General features: G+C 35.8%; 1 protein-coding gene across 7 annotated transcripts in view; it reads left to right on the top strand.

The window, feature by feature from the left end:
• The window catches only part of GRM3 (glutamate metabotropic receptor 3), a 207,274-nt gene that overhangs the window by 30,734 nt on the left and 155,746 nt on the right, over positions 1 to 20,794 (top strand). For 2 of the 7 annotated variants that reach the window (XM_081147570.1, XM_081147573.1), the window contains one exon: positions 15,257 to 15,369. The exons of the other annotated variants lie outside the window; for them this stretch is intronic. The gene's annotated coding sequence lies outside the window, so the exon portion shown is untranslated. The remainder of the gene's footprint in view (positions 1 to 15,256; positions 15,370 to 20,794) is intronic. 7 annotated transcript variants of the gene reach the window in all.

Raw genomic sequence — 20,794 nt, forward strand, 5'->3', positions numbered from 1 at the left:
GTGTCAACTTTGGGAATTACTTTAATCAAGAGGTGTCAGAGTACAATCTCCAATCCTTTCAGCTCTTTCACTTTCTAGTTCCCATGTTAATTGCTCTTTCTAGGGAAGGAAAAATAATTTTTATTGTACCTTTCTAAGTTTTTGGCTGAGATTCCCCCTGTAATAAATAGACACCAGGAGAAAAAAAATAGAAGTTTAATAATATGTATACCATTTTTATACATGGGAGATACCCAGGAAAACTAACTTCCAAAATGGCTCAAGCCACCACCTTAAATACCATCCATTTCCAGTTAAAGACAAAGGAAGGTGTTTGTGGGGAGGTTGGAACAGGATGGGGGGGGGCAGAAAGACCAGTCAAGGGAGATTACCAGGAAAAGCACAATAAACAAGAGCAAGGTTGCTATGCAGATTTTAGTTAGTTGCCTTCTCTGCTGATAAGAGTTTCTAAAGATTTAGATTAATTCTTCTCTTCTTGGTACAGAAAGGGAGGCACCCTTATAAATGGAGATTTCTCTTATAAATACAAATGTCTCTTATAAAAGAAAAACTACTATTCAGTTTTTCAGAGCTTTTTCTGTGCCTGCTGTTTTCTTAAAAGGAACCAATTCAAAAGAATCAATTAGCCAAAGAAGCATATCTTGGGGTAGTATATTTTGCTCCCCTTTATTCATCAACTTCCTGAAAAGTCCAACCTTGGATTCACATCCTTCAGCTTCTCCTTGCCTTAGCCTTACCTAGTTTCCTTCTTTAGTCAATCTGAATTTTATGAGTATCCATTCTACCAACACCACCTGAACCACTCTCCTACCGACACCTTTGCTTCTTCTGTGTCCCCACCCATTTACTGATCTGACCACAAAAAGGCTCAAGTGAACATCTGGGTAATGCAGGGCTACTGGAAACAACCAACCAACCCACCAACCCACCAACCCACCACCCAACCAACCAACACTATTCTTTTTGTAGTTCTTGTTAATCCTCAGCTGACGACAGTTTTTCCATTGATTTTTTTAGAGAGAGTGGAAGGGAGGGGGGAGAGGCAGAGAGAGAAACATCAATGTGAGAGAGAAACATTGATTGGTTGCCACCCACCCACCCCCAACGGGGACCGGGGATTGAACCTGGAACCTGCATCTGAGGTAGGTGCCCTTGACTGGGAATTGAACCCAAGACCCTTCAGTCTGCAGCTGATTCTCTAACCATGGAGCCAGACTGGCTAAGGCCAAACAACACTATTCTTTATTAAACAAGTTTGACTTAAATAGAAAGAAGCCTTAATTTTCCCACTGCTACCAAATGTCTTGGGATTTTTGTTGCTATTGTTATTGTTTCCTACCTCTGGATAAAATTTCATCCTGATTGCATAGATTTTCTAATCGATCTTAGGTAATAACATGTCTAGTCCATTCTAAAGAGAATCCCATCTAGTCCATTCCAGTCCAGTCCAGTCCAGTCCAGTATGAAATCAATTAGTCCAATGTGAAATCAAATATGAAGTTTCTTCCTTCAGCTCATGACTATTGACTGGCGAGGCCGGCAGTGGAGGAAGAATTGCAATTAGTACCTTTACTCTTCCTACTCTGCTTCCTCCCCCATTCCATGGATGCTATGTTGGTCCCTCCACATTGGACTGAGGTAGGGAATGTAGGGAAAAGAGATAAATGGGCAATAATAGTCTATTCTGACAGACACATTTGTGATTTAGCATCAGTTTTGTGTGCATGCATAATGTATATCCAAAGGTGACTTACGTACACATTTGCAGTTTCCACTAAAGACTGCTCTCTTGCTTACCCTTCCCTGATTTTATACTGGGGACATCTAGATAAAGCACTGCCTTTCTTCCAGATGCCACCTCATCCCTACCGGTTGCATGGGGCAGGTTTCCTTTCAAGGAGATCATAGACTGGCTCCCTTGTGGGAAACACACCTAGTAAATGGGAAACACATTACCCCATCAGTAGTGGAAATACAACTAGTTCCTAAAATATCCCATTGTCTTGTTTCTTTTCCAGCCCCAGCCAGGCCCTTCACTTCTGACTATGCCCCCTAAACTCTAGGGGACTCAGGTCCAGCTTTGTCAATTACCTTTCTCTCACTTGACTTAAAACCTGCAGAAGCACTCTGCCTCTCTCGATGGCAGTGCTGAGATAGTGAACACGATAAAAACCAACAGTCTCTTCTTCAATATCTCTTACATTAATAGTGGCTTCTCACTTATTCTCAAGAAATTAGATGAACTAAGGGTTACAAAACCAGTTTCACAATTTTCAGAATGTCTTGCATGGGTAAACTGATCCTATGGCACTGTTATCAGTTTTAGGGCTCCAGCTGATGTGAAACAGAAAGGGTCCCAGTTGCTTATATTGTCCCGTTTCCCTACTGGCATCACTTTCTTCAAAGACGTGGGCTCCAAACCTCCGCTGAGTACTCAGCACAATCTATCCGCTAACCTTGCTTACCTTGTTCTTTGCTTTCCCTCTGCGGCTATTCCAGTTTGTTTTCTCTACTCAGCTGTTATCACCTTTATTCCAAACAGGTGATCTTGCCTTCTGCTTCATCTGGAAAGCTCATTGTCAACAATGATTTCTCTCAACTTTCCATCTAGCTCAAAACGTACCCTAAAATGCACACCCATTCTTGTCACTTTTCCCCAGTGTCAGAGTATGAGATGTTTTATCTAATGTCGCATCTACCTTTTCAAGTTTCTCCAACTACCTCTCTGGCTTTCTTTGTGCCTTCCTGAAATATTTTCTATATGCCACCTGCTTCCAGGTTGCTTCTTCAAACAACTGCTTTTCTCATTGTATACACCTTTCCTAAGTGATCATATTGATGTTTATAATTTCAACTACTTCCCCTATGCTGATGATTCTTAATTCCTATCTCTTCATGGATAGATCTATTCTGGACATTTCACCTGGACATCTCACAGACACTTCAAACTCAGTGTTCAAAACCAAATTTATTCTATCTCCAAAAATATGTTCCTTCTCTGTTTCAGCAGCATCATCCACCTGGCCCCCAAGCAAGAAATATGTGAGTCAACCTTGATTTCTCCCTCTCTCTCCACATTTAATCATCTAAGTCCGAGAGATCTTTACCTCTTAATATGTTTATGTTTTCCCTCCTAGCCATCTTTACCTCCACTAAACTAGACCTTTAACATTTCTAACCTGGTTAACTACAATAAGCTCCTAATTTGTCTGCCAGTGTATTAATAACCTATTTTTATATAATAATTTATCCCCAAATGCAGCTACTTGAAACAACAAACACTTACCATCTCACATAGTTTCTGAAGGTCCCGTCTTGAGGTGGCAGTCAAGCTGTTGGCTGAATTGCAGTTACCTGAAGGCTTGACCAGGACAGGTGGATCTACTTTCAAGATGGTTTCACACATGGCTGGTGGCAGAAAACCTCAGTTCCTTGCAATGTGGCCCTCTCCACAAGCTTCCCAAATGCCTCCTCAATGTGGCAGCTCTCTTTCCCAGAGCCAGTGTATCTATACAACTATAAATCTATCTCCTCACCTACTTAAATCCAAAAGATGTTTCCCATTATCCACAGGCTAAGTCAAAGTTTCTTTACATAGGTAACAAGACTCTCAATGATCTAAGCCCTCAGTCTATCTACAACTTCAATTCCCATCCCTCCTTTTTCATACAGTATCTTCTAAAAACACTGAATTGCTTTTTGTTTCCTATATACTATGTTGTTTCTTGACCCCAAGGCTTTTCTCAGGCTAGAATTTCTTCATCAAATGTCCTGCCCTCCGTGACTGACTAAACTGTATTAATTTATTTAGATCCAACTCATACATTACCTACTCTAGGAATCCATCTTAAAAATATGACTTCCCACCCCTAGTCTCAGGACTTACCTTGTTTCCCTAATACCTCTTCTGATTACAATAACTGTTTCCTATTATAGTAACCTAGGTATATTCCCTTTATATAAATAGATTGTAAGCTCACTGCAGGGCAATATATTACTTACCTTGTATCTCTATATATAAATTAGGATAACATAAACCTCTATAATAGTTCCTAAAATCTCTATGTCTGTTTTGATGACATAGCTCATCCTCAGTACTTCTTGGAGAACCAAGAGTACAGTCAAGGTGGTCTCACATTTGCTAAATAAATCATCTCTAGTCCTTTCTGGAAAGACACTGTCTTCTTCAAGTAGGATTTATAGACCTAGCCCACCTTCCTGAGTAGACCAGAAGTGGTAAGCCATGCTCAGCTACAAGTCTTTAAGGAAACTACCACATTCCTAATTCCAGAATGTTCTGTGTCTGCCTGATTCGGCAGCCTCAGAACAACCAGAAGGAAAAATTCAAGTAATCCTAGGCTGAGAACCAGAAAAACAAATCCAAGGGAAGTGAAAACTAATATCCTACCAAGGACCCTGGAAAAGTAGTACTAACAATGGACAACCAAAATTGGACTTAACGTGTCCTGAGTGAGCTTGCAAATTGGGTTACGAATGAAGATGAAGTATTGTAATTAATTTTTTGAAACCAAAAGCCTAAAGAATATAGAATAATGATTTCATTGATTTATAGTCAAGTTTGGTTACTTAATTTCTGGGGGGGAGACTTAAATCTAAGTTAGGAAGTCATGATCCTTCTGACTAAAGAAAGTATTGTATTTATTTAAATTCTTCCATATATTTAGACATCTCAACGTTTTTTCTTTTGAAATATGTTCAAGGACTAAAATACCAAAAATAATTCATAAGTAGATTTTTAAAAATAATGTGATTTAAATTATTTTTAGTTCTAAAACTGTCTTTATTCTATTAGTTCAATAATGGGAAAGATATGAGAGATAAATATTAAAATAGTAGCAACAATAAATACATTCTCAAATATTAAAAGAAGAGCCCTGTATTGTCCCATTTGGGAAAGAAAAACAAAAAGCGTTTAAACCTTAGGCTTTTTTCCCTCAAGCTAAAGCTCTCAGCAGAAGCTACATGAATTTCATCAATATGTTTATAGGATTCCAAGCCAAGAAATTCTGTAAAGATTACCAAAGTATCTGATGTAGCTTCTGGCAAGGAATGAAGTACATCTCACAAGGACCTCGAAAAAACATGTCTGTTAGAATTGTTGCTGATCTAATCAAGAGTTTCAGATTACAATCTAAGGAGGAAAACATCCCTATAAAAATATAATACTGAAAGCATAGGAAACAATATGTATAACGACATAGAAAAACTAACCTCAAGGAGGGATACCAAGTAAGTCTCTATGAAAAAGCAGCAGGATATGGAGAGTATGAAAAATACATCCTCAAATCAATATACCAAGGCAGAGACTAAGTCTAATAAATAGAGTAAATTTTGTTTGGAGACAGATATAATCGCATAGATATATTCTAATTTCAATGGTGTAACTAATAATAAAAAACATGTAAATTAAAAGATACATCTTGTTACAAAATTTTTAAATGAGCCGGATATTAGCTTCTCTTTTAAGAGGATGCAAACATTACTTAAAAATACAGACATAACAGTAGAAGAGTAGCAATATTTACTTGGGTAAGCATACAAGAAAAGAGGCAGAAATGCTACGGGGAGTTGGGCAATAGCGTAGGCCATAGATTTAGGTGAGGCATGTGAACAAAGCTTTTCTAATAGATTCTGATACAGAGGTGGGGTAATGACAAAGAGACGGTCTTTATCTTTTCGCTGCTAGAAAACTCCTTTGGTCAAACTCAGAGTATCTAGTATAGTAATGCCTTGATTTTGGTCATTCCTGCCTTTTCTCCAGTCTAGTTCTTCACCCCAGTACCGGCATTCTCACCCCCATACAGTTCTTACACCAGTCTTGCCTGGGGCAGATCAGATGTATTAAATTCAATCACACCAGTAGCCCTCAGCCCAGTGTTGATGTAACTGGCTGGAGCCCTAAGTCTCTGTCTGATTATTATCCCTGAGCCTTTGGCAACCCATTCTGTATTTCCCCATCTAGATCTCTGATTACCACCAAAGGCTCTGACTGGGACAAGATTCCTAGCTTAAACACTAATCCACTTGGCAACTTCACACCTTAACAATTCTACCTTTTGGGGAAAGTAGTCCTGGAACCCTAGATATCCAGTTGCCAGCCAATGCCCTGCTTAAAACTGAGAAGCCAATCATAATTGTAATAGTATTCTCCTTAACATTATGTAGAGACTCAGTTTCCCTCACTTGACGAAATCATGCTTTTTAGTTTCAGATTTCTCTTTGGCCCCCATTGACCTTCTGCTCAGGTCAAGCATGTTTTGTCACTAAACCGGTACAAAACATGTCCCTCTGCTATTAATTTGCTGTTTTAGAAGACCACAGAAAGCAAGAGTATCATAAAAGAATTGCTAAGACCTTTATCAATTCTAACACTCTATTAGTCTGTAATTTTAAGTCTGGCTGAAAAGAACTCACTGGGGAATTTATGGGTGTCTTTGGAGCAGGCAAATATGTCATCTAGCTAGATAAATAAACTCTAATGTCAGAAAGAATTTTTCTGAAATTTCAGAGAATTAGCAGACTTTCTTTTAGATGAAAAAAAAAACTCACAAAAAATGAAAAGTTCTAAAATTAAATTATGATGCTACAAATTTAATTACATAAAAAAAAAATGATTAAAATAAATTATTGTTCCTGGGTAGGGAACTGTCCAATATGGTGAGATTTTCAAAGCATGAGAGTATTCAGCACAATTTTATTTATAAGGACAAAATATTACAAGAGCCCACATTTCCAAATAAAAGAGACTGGTAAGTATATTATCATATATATAATAAAACATTTTGAACCAACTAAAAAATTATATTGTATATAAATATTGCATGCTATGGGGAAAATCTTATAAATTAAAAAAGCAGGTTAAAAATATGAATTATGTATATGTCCCTAACTAAAGGACACATATGCATACAAATGATATGGTAAAGTATGAATGATTATTATTCCTAAGTGGTGGAATTTCAGTTGATTTTTGTTTTTTATTTTAGTCCTTACACTGGTCTCTGGTTTTCAATTTTTTTTTTTCCAGTGAAGATTCCTTTTATAAAGAGAATAAATAAAATAAAAACATTTTAAAGGTCATGTACCAAAGGTGGCAGAAGCAGCACAGAACTACGAATGGAATACAAAAAATGGTACAGACCTGAAAAACAGTGTCAGAGGACAGCAGCAATAACTCAGGCTGATGAATAATGCGAAGAAAGGCAAAAAGAATTTTTAAAGTTATGTTTGAAACAAGAAGACAAGAATGGGCTGTACCCATTCCTCTAAGCAGAGAGGAATGTTAATGTTTCTCTTCCTCTGCCTAAGCAAGTCATCATCTTGGAAGGATAGCTCATGGCTAATGGGGGAATTTCGGGGTGGTTAAGAGTATTGCAAGGAAGCAGGTAACTAGGTTAAATGATTTCACATCTCCAAGATCAAGGAACTTTACTGTCTAGAAGGAATTTACAGATTTAATCATCACATCCAGACATCATCTCTGAGAAATCACAGCAATTAAGAGAGGTGAGAAAAATCTGGAAATGGACAAATATTTATCTACTTTTCCAACAAAAACATAAAGCGATGTTATGAAAACTATATGTAGTGATCATAACATTGTTTCTAAAATAGACCTTTAAGGAAATGTTGATCCCTTAGAAGGGGATATGGAGCTCTTAAGTAGAATATCTGCAGTGCAAGGCAAATGTAGTTAAATGTACAATATAGTTAGTAGATCAATATTTGCTTCAAGGTTAGAATGTGGTGCGTGATTCCTAAACTACTAATTCTCATGAGGATTTTAAAAAAAAATTGAATTAAACTACTTTGGTGGCTAGATCATACTAACCAGTACAGATAAATTTATCTCAAATTTACTTATTCAAAGCCATACATTTAAAATGAAATATATTGAATATGAACCTTGCTTTCTTTCTCTTTGCTCACAGGGTAAGATGATTATGATATTTTTTTAAAATCAAAATTTTTCAAAAAACTAAAAGAATGGAATGGTGTAGAAATTGAATGTGTAGAACAAAGGCAGTGGTCCCACTATGCTCTGCAGTGTCCCAGTGCTCAGCTAGTATTTTGAGCAATGCTTCATGCTACAGTTTGAAAGGCATATGAGGGTCTAGAAATGAGTAACCATGATGATAAAGCACATAGGAACCACAGGCATGAGGTTTGCTGAAGAAAACACGGTCATTTTGGAAGAAAAGAGTTAGGAGGAATATGGCATAACACATTTATTTATTCAGAATATCTCCAGAAGGATGAATCAGTTTAATGAACAAAACATAGGGTAAAGTTATAAAGAACAATCTTGGGACAATATGGCCTACTTTAATAATGTAAAACACCCACCTCCAAGATTTAGTCCTAAAAGTATAAATGTTGGGTGATGAGACAACTAATGGAGCAGTACTACCTCTCTCTCTCTCAAAGTTCTTTACTATTTGTTTCCAGCTGCCTCCGTTATCCAGGCTTGTCGTCTCTTCCCAATTTAATTCATCCCACTTTAATACACAGTATTGAACAAAATCCTCTTTCCTTAGTACCCTATAGTATAATTTAGACAGATTAAAGCTTTCAATAAGACTTTATTAAATACTAAATGATTGCAGGGAAAAAATGATCACAGAGAGTACAAGAACTGGGCCCCTGGAGTTGAGCTGTTCTCAGTGTTCCCAGCCCCTCCCGTTTCACATGCTACACTTTAGCCACCAAGGACAATTTCATAGGTCTCTCTCCTTTACTCCTCACAATTCCTAAATTCTGGCCTGCCTACATGTACCATTCTCTTTGGCAGTCCAGATGAAAAAAAAACTAAACACCCCCTCCTTTCTCCTAGGGTCTCTCTCTTGCTATCTAGTTCAAGTCACAACATAAGTTCAACATTCAACCATATCTTAAAGCAGCACAATTATCATAGCACTTGCGTAGCAGGAATACCACACCCCCACAGGAAACAGGATGATTTTCTCCTCACAGTATTTTATAATAACTAGAGTTATAGCGAAATTGATACAGCAATCTCCCCATTGAAGAAAGCTTTTCAGCAGAGGTTATGGGACCCACAGTTCATCATATCAGAGGAGAGCTCCAAACTGGCTAAGATGATAGAACCATCTAGAATAGTTATAATAACCCATCAGTTTCTAAGAGTAAAATATACTATATCTGACTTGCGTTTGCTTTTTCTCTGAATATTTTCTATACTATGTTACATTAATTGAATGAAATAAAAAAATAAGACATTAATGTGTCCTAAAATCTATTAGGAATAAGTATGCTTTTTTAGTGTGTCTACATTATTTATCAATAGCTCCTTTTTTAAGTTAGGGAAGTTTTTGGTGCCCAGAGGTAGAGTGGAGTGGGGAATTTATGTCAACAGCAGCTGGCAAGCATGAACGAATGGAGCTCTGACCAACACCTAATATATGCCTGAAGAAATATTTTAAATTCTTTGGTAAATATTTGAAAGCTAAGATAACATCTTACCTCTGGGCTTTTCTGTTTTGAATCCTATCTTCTCTTTATACTCTTGTATTTTATCTCCATGATTTAAACAAGCAGAGAAACACTAACAAAGATAAACTAAATGTAGAACTAGCCCTGCATTTCAGATACTAAACAACCCACTTAAAAGCATAAACTTAGGTTGTATTTCTGAGAAAAAGAGTTATTATGATAAGTGGGTGGTGTTTAACAGTCACATCCATGTCAGAAGTGAAGAATCACAGGTACTGACAAAGCGAGCTATGAAGATCAGTGACACTGTCCAAAGCTTACAGTTCACACCCACAAACTAACAGTTTCAGTGGTTAATTCATTCATTCTAACATGGCAGGGAGTTCAGTATCATTGAAAAACAACAAATCTAGGAATTTTTAATAACCACACTGAGTGGTTAAACAATTCTCACACTTAACTAATGTATTTCCAGAGCAGAGAACATAACACTGATATATAGGTAGGTAGATGTTCATAGATATATGATATATATGCATTATATTTTAATTCTATTATATTTTTGCTTTTTTGTGACTACAGATAGATCTATAAGTATCTCATATATATCAGCATCGGAAGTCACAAAAAAGCAAATATAATAGAAATAAAATGTAGTACATGTCATAATCATGTACATATAGCGTGTGAATGCCATCACAATATTAGATAATCCACAGCTTATGGGGTTGCAAGTCTATGTACCCAACAGATAAAACAAATTACAAAGAAATTCATGACCATTGGATTCAGGTTAGTGCAAACTTAAAGGAAACTCTACTTATTACCCTTGGTTTTGCATTGTGTTTTAGTTTACATTTGCATTATTTTTTGTTTGTGAAGAATCCTTGTAGAGCAGTGATGAGCATTAGGAAATAGAAGGCATATTTCCAAGAAATAGAAAATTATGCACCATGCCCCCAAACTAAACCAAGTTCGGTTTTCACATTAAAAATGTTAAACTTTTTGTTCTTGGACTGTATTTTTAGTTTTTCATCAAGCATTCTTTATCTATTTATTCAGCAATTATTTATTGAGTTCTTGCAATGCACCAGAGAAAGAGCTCGTCATTATGGTAGGTAGAAATCAAGGTTCTTTCCCTCAAAGTACTCACAGAAAGGGACAGAAAGAGGATAGTTGTGTAAAACTTAGGATCCAGTGTGATAAGAACTATGGGAGAGATAAGCCCAGAGTGTTTCTCCAGCACATAGTAGGGATAGCTAGTCACGACTATAGGAAATGTCATAAAGACTTCCTGGAGGATATGACTTAAGCTTATTTTTGAAGGCTGAGTTGGCCAAACAAAGGAAAGTCAATATTCCAGGTGGAATGAGGAGCAGTGAATCGCAAGTCAATATGCAGAGGACTTTGGTTCGAAGTAGAGGCAAGCAAAGGGCACAGTGGAGAAAAAGAGTTGTCACCATTTCCAATGCTGAGCATTTAATTCTTTTCCAATGGACACTGAAGAGCCAAGATATTAAAAAGCATGGCATTTTCAGATTTGCATTTAAAAGGTTATTCTGGGTAGCAGTTTGGAAAAATAGATCATAAGAGATCAAGCTTGATATCAGGGAGACTCTGAAGTGACCTAGATGAAAAGTGATCAGATATGAACTCAGACAATGGTCATGTAGATTTACATGAGCAAAGTGGTTGGAGACATGTTTCCTCACTGTGAAGGAATTTTGTGACCAAGTAAATGTCAACAAACAAGGAGAGGAGAAGAGGTAAGGGTCAAGTGACCTGGGTGTCGGGATGATCTTGCCATAGCATTCACTGAGATGGAATGTGCAGGAAGAGTTGGAGGTCTAGAGGAGCTGAAGATACTGAGTTCAGTGTGAGACATGTTGACATCAGAGTGCTTGAGGGATGCACTGACAGATATGTAGCAGGTAATTGTACAAAGCCAATCCAGAGCTTGGAAGAGATATCTATTATTTGGGAGGCATTAGCATGTGGGGTATCGCTGAAGTGTGACATTGCATGAAGTCCAGCAGGTTCTGTGGGAAAAGTAGATGCCAGTAGAATGAACAATGAGGACACTACCTTCTTGCCTAAGGCCTGAGGAGAGGCCAAAGAGATGGGCAGACAGCCAGGAGAGCATGATGTAACTGACCAAGGGAGAGGGGATTTTGAAAAACACCTGCTATGTTGCAGGCACTACGCCAGATGCTGTGGGGATTCACCTGAGGAATTAGTTTCCTCCATAGAAAAAGCATGTGCATATTTAATCACAATACAAGATAGAAAGTGGCACTGCCTTTAAAAGAAAGTTTTGGATAAGTGCTTAGGAGCTCTGAGGATGGACCAGCCATCTCCATTTCAAACACAGAGGTGATGCTGCAGCGGCTATTGTATGAACAAATGATCATGGGTTATAGTTTATATGGTATCTTTCAGATCTTTACTTCACCACTTTTTTTCAATTATCACAGCTGGAAGTAGTCTTTCCCTCCTTTGAAGACGTAAATATTACATTTCAATTATGATATGTGTCATATTCTCTTTACAATTAGATTTATATTTGTTGGTTTCTTGTCTCTTCTACCACAATGTAAAGCTCTCTGTAGTCCTAAATTCTGTCCTACCCTTCCCTGAGAATGCCATCATCTTTCCCCAATGTCTCAATCAGCAACCCACAACATTAATAGCCTTGCTCTTGCATCGTTCAGTCCCATGCTCAAAGCTCACCTCGGCCACTTGCACAGCCATTTGCTTCCTGATAATGAACAAATTATTAACGCCCATTAAGTCATGGCTTCCTCAACTGAAAATGAAAATAATATATTCCACAGAGGGTTATTGTGACTATCAAATGTGATAATGTTTCTCAAACTACCTAATACACTTTTGGTATGTGTTAAATATTTAGTAACAGTTTTCTTTGAATGTGCAGTGTGTAATAAATAAGTGCTTGCAGAATGAGTGATAAATGAATGAATGAATGACCACATGGTAACCAGTCTATGCTTCTAATAATTGTTTTCTGATTCCTTTATAATTCTTGAAACAGTCACAGTCTACATAGCTAGTAATTCTCCATAACTATACTTTTCCTCCTTTCCCTCAAAATTTTACTTAAATTCCCTAGAAAATTTGCATCCAGCTACCACCCTTTCTCCTGATAAATAAATTGTGACATGGAGTTTTTTTTTAGCAAAATTTCTAACCAGTGTTAAAATAGAAACAATGGTAATGGTGATTAACCTAATCAGAGAATCAATTATTAATAACATCTTGTTCTTAAAGAATTCAAGTTAATTGAAATTTTGCTGGATATTTCTATTACAATAGAATTAAGAACCCCAAAGCCTTGTTTTAAGTCCCACTTCTGCCACTTTCTAGTTTTGTGATGTTGGGCAATTTATTAGACCTCTCTTTGCCTCAGTTTCCTCATCTGTTAAATCTCAATTACAAGATAACCTGCATCAGAGAGATGGTGTGAGGATTAAATGAAAAAAGTACTTACAGTACCTGGAACAAAGTAACATAGATGTTATCAATTATTTCCTATACATTCATTCAAATTTTGGTATTTAGTGTTTTCTTTTATATTCAAAGTTATAGCTACGTTCAATTTCTCATTATTTAAAATATCAGAATTTACTTATACTTGCAGCACGTCTTCTAACCTCAATTAATGAACTGCAGAAAACAAGAAAGTGGTTTAAAATTTATTCAATTATATGAAGATTTCTTCAAGTACCAATTAAAACAGTTGATAGGACACACATTGTTTCCACAAAAGTGTTTTCAAATTAAGTTTGAGGACATAATAAATAAGTTTTTCTTGTTTTCTTGCTGTTATTTCATATTACCATTAAAGATTATAAAGCTCAATTTCTAACCAGAAGTACAATAAGACTATGAAGATAAGTCATCATTAGTCAGAAAAACAGTAAAGCAAGCCCTGGTGTCCTTCATAAAGGCCTGATAGAAGCTCTCCCCAGTCCTCTCTCTCCTCCCTCTGTTCATATCAGACTTACTGTGATGTGGGCTAGTTAATTATTCTTTCTAAGTTTTAGGTTCTTTGTCTACGAAAGTGAGAATAACTAATTCAAAGACTACTGTGAGGATTAACTGAGATCATACAATTAAATGCCTGAGCAACATACCTGGCAAATAATGAATACTTAATAGGTAGCTTAAAAATAATAACCCTCAATTCCAATAATAAGCTCTGTCAGACTACGCTCACACTATAAACAATTATATTCCTGAACAAAATATAAAAAATAACTGTTTGAAGTCCCTGAAGAGCAACATAAGCAGGCAGCAAATTGAGGAGTTATGATTCTCAAAGGAAGAACAGAGCTTCAAATGGGTGTTTTTCTCTGTAGACTTTCTCCAGGTTGCACTGGCATCGGGGAATAGAGCTGAATTAGGAGGAAGGGGTCTTGCTTCACTGAAGAGACAAATATCAGAGTTCAGGGCTACCGGAGAAGCTGGAGGTTAAGTGGAAAATTCAAGAAAGTAGGCATTGCAGAAATCAGAGTCTCAAAACATGGTTCCATGTTTTTCTCAAGTGGTACATAGGGAGGATGTCCAAGAAAACAACAATAACAATAGTCAAGGGCTAAAGGGCAAAGCAGATAGACCCAACATGTGTCATGTTGGAAAAACAGAGAATACTGTATTCCATGGCCCTCCAAATTAGAGGGACTTGGTGAAGATCTCAAGCTTTGAGTGAGAGCCCATAAAGCCTCCCCTAAGAGGAAGGGCATATGAGATAAAGTCTAGTCCTAAGAAAGACCAAAAGTAACCACCTAAGAGATCATGATAACCCACTGCCACTATATCTGACTGGCAAAAGAAAACTTGATACTAAACCTGGTTTCTATAATGTTCAGTGTTTATTCAAAATATATAAGGCTTGCTAAAAATAGAACAAAGTCACCAGAAACCAAAAGAAACACAAGAAATAAAAACAGATGTTCAGGTGTTCAGATACCAGCATTGTCTGACAGGGATTTTAAAATAGACATGACTGATATATTTAAGTAAATAAAGGAAAGAATGAAAATTTTCATCAGAAACCTAAAATTCATGAGTCAAATTGAAATTCTACAACTGGAAATATAAAAATTAAAATTAAGAATTAATTCAATGGGTTCAATAACTGATTAGAAATAGCAGAATAGATCATTTAGTTAACTGAAGGCATGACAATAAAAAGTGATGAAATTAATGCTTATAAAAGAAAAAAAAGATTAGAAAAATAAGGGGAAATTATAAAGGAAATATTAGATTCAATAAAAAGGTCTAATATATCAATGAAAAGGTCTAATATATGTGTCATCATAGTGCTTGGAAGAGAAGAAACAGAATAGTAAAACATAATACTTGAAAATTATTGGTCAGGAACTTTCCAAAAATCAATTAAAAATGCTTAATTTTACATAGTATTTAAGAGTTTAAAAAACACTGTATGAGCATTAAAGAGGGTAAATATGAATAAAGCCACAGTCAGGCAAATAATTAAAAACCAAAGCAAAAGGAACATTTAAAAAGTATGTAGAGTGGGACAGGGGTGTATATCTTTAGTAAAAAACAAAAACTAAGATTGACAGCTGACTCCTCAATAGAAAAACATTGAAATAAAAAGAAATAGACTGTTATATATAAAGTGTTGAAAGCAAAAGTATTGCTAACCTAGAATTCTGTACCCATCAAAAATATTTTTTTAAAAATATACAAAATAAAGATATTTTTAGAAAAATAAACACTGAGAATTTTTTTGCAGGCAGACCTCCATCACAAGAAATACTAAAGGCACTTCTTCAAGCTGATGAAAAAATGATTTTATAGAAACACAGAACTTCAGGAAACAATGCAAAAGAAAGAATATATTTATAGGTAAATATAAGCGCATGTTGACTATTAAAACAAAAATATATAATGTTTTGTGGGATTTACAATGTATAGAAACAAATATGTAGAAGTCTGTATAAGTCAAATATATGGCAAGATTAGCACAAAAAGTTGAAAGAGATAAATGAAATTAAATGGCTGTGTTTTGCATTTTCAGGAAACAATAAAAATACATTGTAATCAATAATGTAACAACTAAAAGAGTATTAAAAGAAAAATTAAAATCTTAAAGTGCTTTAAAAATGTAACAATAATGATGAATGATGAATGATGAATTGATGAATACAAAATAAGCTAACAAATGAGAAATAAAGAATAAATAACCAGTAGGATAAAAAGTATAGATACCAAAATGGTACACTTAAGGGAGCTAAATTATTGATTATATTTAGTGTAAATGGGCTCAATTCCCTTAAAATACAACATTTGTTACCATGGATAAAACAAACAAAAAAACTGCAGGCATATGCTATTTACAAAAGAAACACTTGAAATGTATTCACATATATAGCTTGAAAGTAAAATTATGAAAATAGATTTCCCATGTAAATATTACCCCAAATAAAAATGATATGGATATATTAATATTGGACAAAGTGGATCTTAAGTAAAATTACAAGATACTAATTTGTACATTTCAAAGTAATAAAAAACGGCAAGCTGATAGGAAGTTGTAAAATCTTAAATTTGGCCCGTCCAGCATGGCTCAGCGTTTGAGCATCATCCTGTGATCCAGGACATCGTGGTTCAATTCCCAGTCAGGGCACATGCCCAGGTTTTGGCTCGATCCCCAGCAGTGGGGAGTGCAGGAGGCAGCCGACCAATGACTCTCTCTCATCATTGATGTTTTTATCTCTCTCTCCCTCTCCCTTCCTCACTCTGAAATCTAAATATATATATAATAAAAATTAAAAAAATAAAATCCTAAATTTGTAAATACCTAATAGCATAAATTTCAATTATATAGGCAAAAGTTCACAGAACTAATAAGCAATATACAAAACCACAATCATAGGGGAGAATTTAGACCACTTATTTCAGTAACTAATAAAAATAAATCGGACAAAAACCCAGTTAAGAATATAGAAATTTATTATGATATTTTAAATTAACTTGACCTAATCTGGCTTATGAAACACTATACCCAACAACTGTAGAGCACTCTATAATATATAATATATATAATAATTATTAACTATGTTTCTTTTTAAATATTTTTTAATCTAAAATAAGGATTTGGTCTTATATGTTCAAAGTGTTAAGAAATAACAAGAAAGTTATAAGTCAGTCTTTCCAAGTCTCTGGTGTCCAAAGATAATAGTCTTGATTAATAAATTCTATTTATATATTTATATAAAGCCATGAATTCTTAGGAAATAATTCTGAGTTATCTATATTGTCCTCACCCCAACAGGAGTACATTTTAGCTACACTATATAGAAAGTTACCACAAACTATTAACCTTTCAAGATTAAAAAGGGAGGAGCAATAAATAGATCTATTCTAAAATTACACTCATTTCAGATCAATGTTACCTGATAAGACTGAATACACTAATGAAACATAGTAGAAAAATTAATCATTAATATTAAGAGGCTAATGATAAATTTATAATGGAAAAAAGAATACATTACATATTTTTTCCTCAAGAAAATAGTTGCTTGCAACATAACTTTCTTCCAATTTTTTTTTCCAATTACAGTTGATATTCATATAATTTTGTATTAGTTTCAGGTGTACAGCATAGTAGACATTTATATATTTTACAAAGTGATTGCCCTCCCACACCCACCCTGATTAGTCTTGTTCCCACCTGGCACCATACATAGTTATTACAATATTATTGACTATATTCTCTATGCTGTATTTTACATCCCCAATTGTACTGCTTACTCCCTTCACCATTTTTTCCCAGCTTTTTACCCTTCCCTTTCCTTCTGGCACCCATCAATTTTTTCACCTATATCTATTAGTCTGTTTCTGTTTTGTTTGTTTATTCATATTATTCCTTAGATTTCACATATAAGTGAAATTATATGGTATTTGTATTTCTCTGTCTGATTTATCTTACTCAGCATAATACCTTCTAAGTCCACCCATATTGTCTCAAATGGTGAGATTTCATTCTGTTTTATGGCCGAGTAATATTCCATTGTATATATGCACCACCTCTTCTTTATCCAATTGTTTATTGATGAGCACTTAGGTTGCTTCCATATCTTGGCTATTGCAAATAATGCTTCAGTGAACATAGGAATGCATATATCTGTCTGAATTAGTGTTTTGAATTTCTTTGGATAAATACCCAGAAATAGAATTGCTGGGTCATAGGGTAGCTCTATTTTTAGTTTTTTGAGGAATTTCCTTTCTGTTTTCCATAGTGGCTGCACCAATTTATTATGTGACCAAAAATTCATGAGGGTTACCTTTCTCCACATCCTCACCAATACTTATTATTTGTTGACTTATTGATAACCATTCTTACAGGTGTGAGGTAATATCTCATTGTGGTTTTAATTTGCATCTCTCTGATGATTAGTCACATTGAGCATCTTTTCATATGTCTATTGACCATCTGTATGTTCTCTTTGGAAAAATATCTGTTGAGCTCCTCAGTCCATTTTTTAATTACATTGTTTGCTTTTTGGGTGTTTATTTATATGAGTTCTTTATAAATTTTGGATATTAACCTCTTATCAGGTGTATCACTGGCAAATATCTTCCTCTAATCAGAAGATTGTCTTTTCATTTTATTGATGGTTAACTTTGCTGTGCAAAATCTTAACTTAATGTAGTCCCATTTGTTTCTACTTTATTCTGTTGCCCTTGCCTGATGAGATAGATCAATAAAAATACTACTAAGAATAATGTCAGAAACTTTACCTCCTATGTTTTCTTCTAGTTTTATGGTTTGGGGTCTTACATTTAAGTCTTTAATCCATTTTGAGTTTATTCTTAAGCATATGGTGTAAGAAAGTGGCCTAGATTTATTTTTTTGTACATATCGGTCCAGCTTTCCCAACATCATTTGTGATGTCTTTACTCCATTGTATATTCTTGCCTCTTTTGTCATAGATTAATTGGCCAGATAGTCATGGGTCCATTTCTGGACTTTCTATTCTGTTTCATTGACCCATGTGTCTGTTTTTAAGGTCAGCACCATGCCATTTTGATTACTACAGCTTTTATAGTATAGTTTGATATCAGGTAGCATGACACCTCCAACTTTGTTCTACTTTCTCTATATTGCTGTAGCTATTTGGGGTCTTTTGTGCTTCCATATAAATATTAGGGTTATTTGTTTTAGTTCTGTGAAAAATGTCTTAAAGTCTATTTTAATAGAGATTACACTGAATTTATAGATTGTTTTGGGTAGTGTGGACATTTTAACAATGTTAATTCTTCCTACCCATGAGCATGTATGTGATTCCAATTATATATATCTTCTTCAATTTCTTTCTTCAATATCTTATAATTTTTCAAGTACAGGTCTTTAACCTCCTTGGTTAAATTTATATGTAAGTATATAATTTTTTGTTGCAGTTGTAAATAGGATTTTTTTCTTAGTTTCTCCTTCTGATAGTTTGTTATTAGTGTATAAAAATTCAACCAACTTCTGATTATTTTTGTGTCCTGTTAAATTACTGAATTTATTTATTAGTTCTAATAGTTTCTTGGTGGAATCTTTAGGGTTTTCTATAGCTAGTTTCATATCATTTGCAAATAATGAGTTTTCCTTCTTTCTTTTCTATTTGGATCTTTTATTTCTTCTTCTTGTCTGATGCTGTGTACAGGACTTCCAGTACTATGTTGAATACAAGTGGTAAAAGTGGAGATCCTTGTCTTGTTTCTGATCTTAAGGAAAACACATTTAGTTTTTCCCTGTTGAGTTAGATGTTAGGTGTGGGTTTGTCATATAAGGTCCTTATTATGTTGAAGTATGTTCCATCTAATATTTTCTGAGAATTTTTATCATAAATGGATGCTGGATTTTGTCAAGTGTTTTTCTGCTGGGCCACTATATATGTGTGTGTGTGTGTGTGTGTGTGTGTGTGTGTGTGTGTGTGTGTGTGTGTGTATTTAAATATGTTTTTATTGATTTCAGAGAGAGGAGAGAAGGGGGAGAGAGTTGAAACATCAATGATGAGACAGTCATTGATCAGCTGCCTCCTGCACACACCCTACTGGTGACCGAGCCCATAACCTGGGCATGTGCCCTGACGGAGAATCGAACCGTGATCTCCTGGATTATAGGTCTTGGCTCAACCCCAGAGCCACGCCAGCTGAGCTCTGATGCTTTTTGAGAAGTTGTCCCATACTGGAGCTCAGAGTGAATTCCTGTGAGCAATCTAGTCAGTGTGTGTACCCTTTAAGAGAATGCCTGGGTTTCCAGCGGCCCTCTGTCACCTGGAGGGAATCCCCACAGAATTGGTTGGGGCAATTCTCAGGGAATCACAGGGGCCAGCAGTGCTTTCCCTGGTTAATGCAGATTCAGATTTGGCCCTGTCTATCCCTGCAGGCTGTGTGCTATGTGTGTAGGGGTGGTGGAGATGGGGGTGAGGAGGTACTTGCCCTGAATCCATGTAACTCAGTTTCTCCCTGTTTGTCTCTGGTGCCTTTGAGCTGTGTTCTCCTCACTGGAGTTCAAGGTGAGTGCCTGTGAGCAAGTGAGTCTGTGTGTGAGCCCTTTAAGAGGTTGCCTGGGTTTCCAGCTTACCTTCTCTTTCATTGGGCTGGGACAGAATTGCCACTGATCTTCAAAGCCAGCTGTTGTGGGGACTACTCTTCCCATCATTGGATGTTTGGGCTGGAGAGCTTGGTGTGGGTCTGGGCCCCCTTTGTTCCTCAGGGAGGACCTCTGCAACTGAGATAACCTTCTCAATTCTCAACCCCCACACGTAGGTGTGGGACCAGCCAATTCCACCTCTCCACCACTCCTGCCAGTCTCCACATGGCCTCTTCTTTATATACTTAGTTACAGGAGTTCCATTTAGCTAGTCTTCAGGTGGTTCTCCAGGTTGCTCTATAATTTGGTTGTAATTTTGATGTGGTCATGGGAGGAGTTGAACATTGCACTTACCTACTCTGCCATCTTGAAGGATCTGCTTGCCACATAACTTTGAAAGTTTTGGACCAAAATAACTGTCTGGAGCAGCATAATGTTATTATTTTGCACTTATTTCGAGAAAAAGTTTCTGACAAATGTCATATTGCACAAAGAGAATTTGAAGAAGATATAAAATATTGGTCAACACAGTCAGTGAATTGGTATAAGATGTAACTTTTGAAATTAAAAGAAAGATTCTGATTTTTTAAGATAATAGCTGTGAGACTTCATCTACATGGAGATATCTTGATGAACTGGGCCTTACAATAGAAATTAGAAAATTGGAAGCTTAAAATTTTTAGC

The sequence above is a fragment of the Miniopterus schreibersii genome (assembly GCF_964146895.1).
Source record: "Miniopterus schreibersii genome assembly, chromosome: 9".
NCBI classification, from domain to species: domain Eukaryota; kingdom Metazoa; phylum Chordata; class Mammalia; order Chiroptera; family Miniopteridae; genus Miniopterus; species Miniopterus schreibersii.